Raw genomic sequence first — 8,484 nt, 5'->3', positions numbered from 1 at the left:
ACTCATTTAAGGACCACTATGGAGTTGTGGGCCTTTTGGAACATCTAACAGATGATATGAAGGTTGCAATTAGACCTGACTGGTGCAATGGATTTTCATATTGGGAATGGGACCAAAATATCAGCTCAGATTGGCTATTGATTTCAGCATGGATTCTGTCCTCTGAAGAACAACTGATTTTAATTCATCTGTTTCTTCTTCGAATAAAAGTAAGAAAATGCCTTCCTTTTCTCCTTTGGGCCATAAGACTACTAAGTTGAAATCTACCCTGCAGGCTGCAGCTAAGGTTGATGCCATGAACGTGCATGCATCTTCTAGAACTCTTTTCTTTTTGGTGGGTTTCTAGAACTTTATTTGACCTAAGCCTTTACAGCCTGAGAGAATGTATAAGCTATAGCTCTATACAATCTGTTCATCAAACTTCTTCCACCATTCGATCATGGAAACAGCAACAGCACACAAGCCTGCATGCAATACAGATCCTACAAAGCCCAAGTCAATAAACCCTTCAGAGGAATTAAGAAGAAAATGAGGAGCTCAACTTCTAGCTTGATCAGTTGATCTGTAAAAGTGAGCTTAGGCTTGGCTAAGAGGAAGTTGAGTTACCTTGATTCTCAACAGCTCGATTGACATGTGATTGTCATTGGCCCTATAAAGTAAGAAGGACGTGTACAAGACTGTTTGTGCTATTGTTAATGCGTGGGAATTTAATAAGGGGCCCTCAACTCACATCAGGGGAAAACTTTTAAAGCACCAGATTGGAATCCATTCAGCACGGATACCCCACATTTTATTGGAATATGTTTCCATTGGATACCAATCAACCGGTAAAAACTTCCCCCTCACGTGAGAGGCCCCTCATTAACAGTATATAGGGGACCAGGCCATATGTTGATTTTTTTTTTTTGCTGGGCCTACGGTCCCTGTTTAGATAGGGTGAGCTACAAAGACCTTGGAGCCTTACAGATGGAAAGCTTATTGACGGTCCAAAAGGGTCAGGAACCAATGAGGGTCCCCTTACTTAAAGCAGCACTTTTTGACCATTGGATCGACTGACGTTCATGAGAATGCAAGTTGGGTAGGGATTCCAGTCTGATGTACAAATTTATGAAAGGGCACTGTCTCATGTGAGAGTCTCTGCCATGTGGAAAGCGCCATTTTCCACGTGGCTATATATTTTCCCCCAACAACTTTTAATCTTAAAAAGAAAGAACGAAAGAAACTATCACTAATTTGGAATAAACCCATTTTTATTAAAGCAGAGAACTGAATGTGGAGTGGATAAGTGGATTGTTAAATCTTTAACAATAATGTTGAAGAATACCGCATCATGACACCACAAATGCAGCATTAGTCAATGATGGACCTAGATTTTATTAAAGTTTGTGGCCCATGGCCCACCTAACTCTTAAAGGCAAGAAAAGCCCCCATCTCCCTCTCCTTGGTGATAATGAGAGAGAACTAGATATGACAAAACCGAGCATCTTGTAGAAGAAATCCTTCAACCAAGTGTGATTCAGTCAGTGAATGGTGTAATCTCTACCATCTTTATCACTAATTGCACCAAAGGCATTTAAAACTAATACTTCCAAGCGTGTCTCAATTTTGGTGGGCTCACAGAGTTTACTTATGGAGTCACAATGACCATTCCTACATGATCATTGCCCATATATTATACCTCTAACAATAAAACCACTTTAAATCCATGAATTATGATCATGCTTTTACTAAATTCTTGCAAAATCTCATGAAATATTTCAAAATAGTCGAATAGATATGAAAAGCTTTGGGTGCATTTCAAAATGAAACTTTGGGGTTTCAGACTTCTGTATTAAAATTAATAAATATTTTTAAAAATAACAAATTTTCATAAAAATATCGTCCAAAGTTTCAAAACAAAATCATTTCAGATGTAGGGTCCAAAATGGTTGAATTTTCCAAAATTTAAGAACTTGATTGTGTACATTGTCAATCCATTTGGTGATATGTTTGCATCAGGGGCGGATGCCCTGATTTATTTTCTTGGGGAGCCAAAAGCTAATAAGGGGGTCAAACAAACATGGATGGGGCCAAAATATAAGTGGAAAATATATGGAGATTTTGTGGATTTTTAAAGCATGGATATGGTGTGGGGTGTGGGTGCCTCCCCTCCACTGGACTCCACCACCCCCTGATTTGCATACCACCCCCACATTGGTGTGTCTTTTGAGGTGGGGAGATTGCATTGTTTGTTAGGACAGATGCATTGGTTTGGATCAGTTTGGTACATCTCAGCTGACCCAAATTAAAATTGGAACAGAATCGGTCTATGAAAAAAGGTCATTGCCCAATGTTGGACCCAGCTATTTGGGCCTTCGGAGGGTAGACTGAGCACTGTCTTAGCATTTGACCTTTTTTTTTTTTGGCACAAAGTGGTCGCCCATAAACTCAAACCTGTGTTCTCATGCTTGCCAGTCCAAGATTTTACCATTATTCCAAGTTGGGATCAGTCTATCTAGGATCAGAAAAAACTGAACAGGTCCAGGCAACAGAACTTGGTTTTTTAGTAGAAGGGTGAGTTGGATCGGGTTGGAAAATATTAAGCCCAACCTTCTGCTGAGTGAAAATAAGCTTAGACAAATAAGCCCACCGGTTGAAATCTTGAGAAAGGAAAGATGAAACTATCATTCAAAGGCCAAAAGTGAAGAAAAACAGAGAGGTATGGGGCTAAGGAGGACATATATATCCACTATGTATTTTGCTTATGTGAAGGGATGGTCTGCGCAACCAAGACAGCAATCTATAAGGAAGGTTCTATCTGGATTAGTGAAGTGTTCATTACTGCATTGCATGTCAGCTCCATGGTAACCAAAGTTGGTTTCTTCTTTCTTCTTTGGCACTTATGTAGCTACAAAGGGAAGCATGATCAGATTCTCACTATTATTATTCTCATGAAGGAGAAAACGACCAATGGGTTTATCCTTGAGGGAAAAAGGAACTAAGAGGATAGAGAGATTGTGTTGGGTTTATCTCTGAGGTTTTCAGGTGTCTCTCAATTTCCCTTTTGTTTTTTCTGTTGGCCAAAAACCAAGTTAAATTCCGGGTGACAATAACATCTCATATGCACCTACTAGAAAAAATGATTTGTTACAAGTTGAAGAGACTAGAAGAGGGACAGACTGAAAAGAACTTGGGTGGAAGTAATAGGAATGATTAAATGTGGCACTAAAAAAATTGAATGGCGAAAAAGGATGTGTAACTGACCCCATGTGGTTGGGACAAGACTTATATGATGATGATGATGATGATGAATAGCATCTCAAATAGGATGACGATTTAATGGGGCCTGCACATGAGGGGGAAACTTTAGTGAAACCAGATTTAATATAGCTGACAATTAGCACCCATAGTGCAACTTGAAGTCTTGATGGTGATATGTCCCATATAAAAAAGCAAATAGTATGGAGAAATTTTCCTAATGTGAAAGACCTCTTATTTCTTTCTCTCTTTCTCTCTTTCTCTCTCTCTTTTCATGGGCCATACAAAAGGGTAGTCCATCCTCCAATACCCATCAAACCCTAAACCCTAATGACAATTGGATTTGATTCCAGGTCTTTCCTACAACTAGCTAAAGAATCTACCAACTGAGCCATCACTTGGTTCCTCTTATTTTATAATATCCCTCCTTATGGATATAGCAAGCTCACAAACTTCAATCTTGTTCTATTTTGTCGAATACTTGCGGTTTGATTGTAGAATGCAATTCAATTTTTAGGAAAAGGCCAAAGATATGGTAGGCTTTTCAATAATAGCCAGTAGGTAATTTAATTTTTAATTAACAAACAATTTGAAGTCGATTAAGATAATTTGATCACGTTCATATAAAAACCATCTACAGCATCCATAAAAAGAAACAATCTGTTAAAGCTGAAGGGGTTAGAAGGGCCAATGACAAATCAAAGAGGACATGGTTTGAAGTAACAAGAAATTATTTAAGAGTTCATTTCATACGTGATGGTGATGATGATGATGATGATGATGATGATGACGATGATGATGAGATGATGATGATGATGAAAAATCAACAACTTGGCACATATATAAACAAGGGCTGCCTTCAACTTGGGGTAAGTTTAAAGGCTTAAAGAATAGTTAGTGACTTGACTTGATGGCTTATTATGTGGGTAAGGAGTCTTGAATCAAAAAGTGCAGTGCAAATAAATGAGAGTACAAATATGCTGAATGAAATTTGCACTGATGCAAATGTATGAGAGTGCAAATCTGCTAAACGCAACTGATTTGTTTTTGCTTCAAATTTGACTTTGTCTCGTATCAAATAAAAGTGCAAACCTTAACCATATGTAAAGTTAAACTGGACGCAAAATTTTTCTCCAATTCAGTTTTGCACTGTAAACAAATAACAAATGTGAATTTATTTTTGTCAGAATATATGGGGTTTTGGAGTTGTCATGTCTTGTCCTTTTGTGATTTAAGGCCTCCATGTATCTGATAGCTAATTTGACCAATTTCCACTGCATTGGACCCGGGGCCTCAGGATGGGCCCTTCACAATATAAGAAATGCTCAAATCCAAGCCTGCCTAACTTGGAAGCACTCACTCTCTTTGAAGCTATCATCAGCATATTTTATATTACACTTTAGTCCGTCCAATTTTTGAGTGTATTTCACTATCAAATTTTTCTTATGGCTTAGTTTGGAAGGAGTACAAATACAAATATGTAGAGTGCAAAACTTTTCATTTTGTATTGTACATATTTGTATTTATACTCTTTCCAAACTGAGCCTATAGAAGGCAAGAAAAACAAAATTGTATTGCCATGCAAACAGATTTATGAAATGTAAACAAAATCTATATTATATGGAGCAGATGCTTGCCGTGGATTCTGTACAGGTCAAAATAGTTAAACCCAAATATCTTATATTAGTATATGCTCTTATATATTTATTAGTATATGAAGGTAAATCTGTGTATGAACCTTAAATATACAACTAGGAATGGGCCAATTCGAAACCCAATTAACCTACGGGTGTCAATTGGATGGATTTGGTCTAATCCGGTCCAGTCCAATGCGAGTCCATTATAAAATGGGCCTGGTCCAATCTAATCCAATGAATATTTTGGACCGGTCCAAAGACTGTTCAATCTGTTCAAATTCCTGTTAATTTAGATTTGTTTCAATTCAAACCTGGTCCATTGACACCTATGTTTTTATCGTCTATCAATGGACCAGATATTGACTCAACCTAATATAAATTCATTATAAACAGACCAGATCCAATCCAATATGTCATATTAGTCTGTCCAATCCGTCCAAATTCAATATGTCTTATTGGTTCATCCAATCCATCCAAATGGATTTTGATTTGGATGGAGTCCAACCCAAAACTGCTTCATTGACACCCCTAAATTAACCCAACTTGATTTTTTTAGAGGGGATAAGTTGGGATTAGGAATGTCTATTTATAATTCTATGTGTTGATCAAAAAGAAATGAACATGGAAAGTAGATAAACCTCAGGATATTGCTTATTCTAAAATTATCCAATGCTGGTTCTGGCTATACAAGATCTTATAAGGGTTGTTTGGATACAGATTAAACCTTTGGCTTCTTTTAATTCGGACAAAGCCTATCACTTTCAGATTCAAACCCTTGTTTTTCACTCTTGTTTGCTCGAGATTTTACCACTGCACCAAATAATGATCCCCATTCGTTCGAGTTCAAATCAGCCCCCACAAGATTGCCTCTCATAACGTCCCATAGCACATTCCCGCCGTGTATTGAGAACATCTCCTGATGATGACATCATCATTTCTGGGATTATCATCAGGAGATGTTCCCAATACATGGTAGGGATGTGCTGTGGGAAGTTGTGGGGGGCTGATTTGGTCTCCATTCGTTATTAGAACATATAGGAAATAAAACATATATAGAATCAAGAAAATTATAAAAAGATACTTGAATCGTTATGAAATGAGTAGTAGTAGAACAAAGGAGAACCTTGAAGGAATATCTTCGAATAATTCCCCTGGGCTACCCATGAAATGATTCAAAGCAAATTTCTGAGAGAGCTATGAGAATAATTATTGGGTGCTTACCCAGTGTGCTTACCTAGTAGATCCAATCTCACTTCAGAAATGATGATAAGATGAATGAGTGCCATGCTAAGGATGTAAACACTAAACTGGTCGAATTTGACAAAATCAGATTTGCTCCTCATAGAGTGCACCTCATACCAATCTCACAGCACATTGCAGCCTTGCATTGGAAACATATTTTCAAGAATTAGAAAATCAAATATGAGAAATGTTCTCAATGCACAACTGAAAGTGCTCTGAGGTTGGTGTGAGGCCTGCTCTGTGAGAAGTAAATCTGAATTCGAACTTGGCATGGATCTAGTTAAACTCAAACCAAAGCCCCACTCTATTCTGTAAATACTACCCCCAAGGATTAAAATATCAATATGATGTGCCCCATATCATATTAGTGTACCTAAATGTCCTTAGATACACCAATACACAAATTTAATTTTTAAAATATGATTTGTCAAATCCATAACACAATTAAGACTGACCCAAACTCGACCCAACCGAAGTAGTTTTTGCCACTCAACCTGACCCACTGACATCCTTAGCCATTAGCCATTGACATACCAACAGGTTCAGCTAAGAAAGAATATACACAATATGACTTTACTAAGATGGAAATATAGATTCAACAATGATTGAGAACCCAAAAATCCCTTAATTAATTGTCTTTAGTATTGGGTTTCTCATAGGGAAGGGATTGAAATATGCCATCCAATGGATTACCTTGTTCTTCAAGAGTGCGTCTTGTCCATATGACACATAGTAGCAAGAGCTTGTGAAGAAAAAGCATTATATAAGATAGCTACATAATTAACCAAGAAGGAGCACGAAAGGGGTGGTGTGTGAAACTGTGGAGGGCCTCGTTTGAGTCGAAATTAGATATATCCCAGCTAGCTATCTATCAAATTGTATAATTAAACTTGTAATCTTTATCTAAGAATGAGTTAAAGATAATCACATTAGAAGTAGATGTGATAATTATTTCAAATATAATTAATTGACTTTAGGGGCATTTTGAGATATCATATGAAATGCTGTAACAAAAGCCTACATATAATAACAAAATTTAATAGAAAATGATACTTTTGTCTTTTGAAGAAAAAAAAAAGATAACCCTTCATAATGGTGTGCCCAAATATCACCATCCAACAATCTTGTATAATAAATGGGGACATATTTGCTTAACCAAATTACTCTTACCAAAAGGGAGAAGATAATCCTGCAGGAGTCCTCCATGTGATAGCTTGCTTTAATTTTGATGGCAAGAGTAGTTTAATGGGTTTCTCACATTAATTAGTTGCCCTGTGGAGAGAGAGTGTGTGTGTTAGGGACTGCCTAACTCAAGGATTCTTTCGAGGGAACTTGCCTCCTGAATGAGAGAGAAAGGGAGATTGTATTCTCAAATCGATAATCTCCTCCTAGCTTCATTTCCTTATTTATATACTATTGTTACAATTCTGTTATACCCACCTCTCCACTTGTCTAGTTTGTTAGTTCGTTTGTTCTAGTGGTTGGTTGTTAGTTACATTCTTTAAAGGCTGATGTGGCCTTTACTTGTACACTTGTATTCCCTTTATTTGTGTCTCAACAGTCTCTCCTCCCTAGAAAGCAACCTTGCCCTCAAGGTTAAGATGTAAAAATCTATTATGTAAATTCAAGTAAGGTTCCCAAGTTGCATCTTCAATTGGGAGACATGACCATACCACCAATGCCTCTGGTTCGATATGATTCCCTTTGCGTATCCACTTGAAATATGTTCCTTAGGTTCTTGGAAGATCACTGAGAACTTCTGAAGTAGTTGTTGTAGTTGTGTGCGACCTTCTTCGGATCTTCTTCCTTGGGCTAGAATGGGGTCATTCCCGTGGGAGTCTATCTGCATTAAAACAATGTGGGTTGGGTCTACTGCCTATTTCCTTAAGGAGGTAAGACTAATAGGTCCTAGACCCTTGGACAGCTACCCTTGAATATGCACTTGTGGGTTGCCCACTTGAAAATCCATGGTGAGACGTGCCCAATCACATATCACGAGCCCTAGTTGCCTTAACCATTGGACTCTGAAAACTACATCTGCTCCACTGATTTCCAATGGGTGCAGATCTACCTCGAACTCATGTCCTTGTATCTTCAACTTTAATTTTGTGCACGTATTGTCGCACACCAGGTTGCTCCTATTAGCTACGTGCACCTGGAAGGCTGTATATGGTTGGACCGGAATCCCTAGTTGTCTGACCAATGTTTGGGTAATGAAATTGAGAGTGCTGTCACTATCTATTAGAACTGACTCATGGCGCCCTTGTACCAGTCTGGTTACTCTCATAGTTTGAGAAGAAGCAAGACTTGTATTCCTTTGTCCATTGCCCCCATTCTTGGTTGTCCATTGGCTCTTCAATGTCTGTTG

The sequence above is a fragment of the Nelumbo lutea genome, chromosome 2 (genome assembly GCF_056320005.1).
Source record: "Nelumbo lutea isolate HS-2025 chromosome 2, American lotus-T2T, whole genome shotgun sequence".
Classification (NCBI taxonomy): domain Eukaryota; kingdom Viridiplantae; phylum Streptophyta; class Magnoliopsida; order Proteales; family Nelumbonaceae; genus Nelumbo; species Nelumbo lutea.
The sequence above is the reverse complement of the archived record's forward strand: the minus strand, read 5'-3'. Positions refer to the sequence as shown.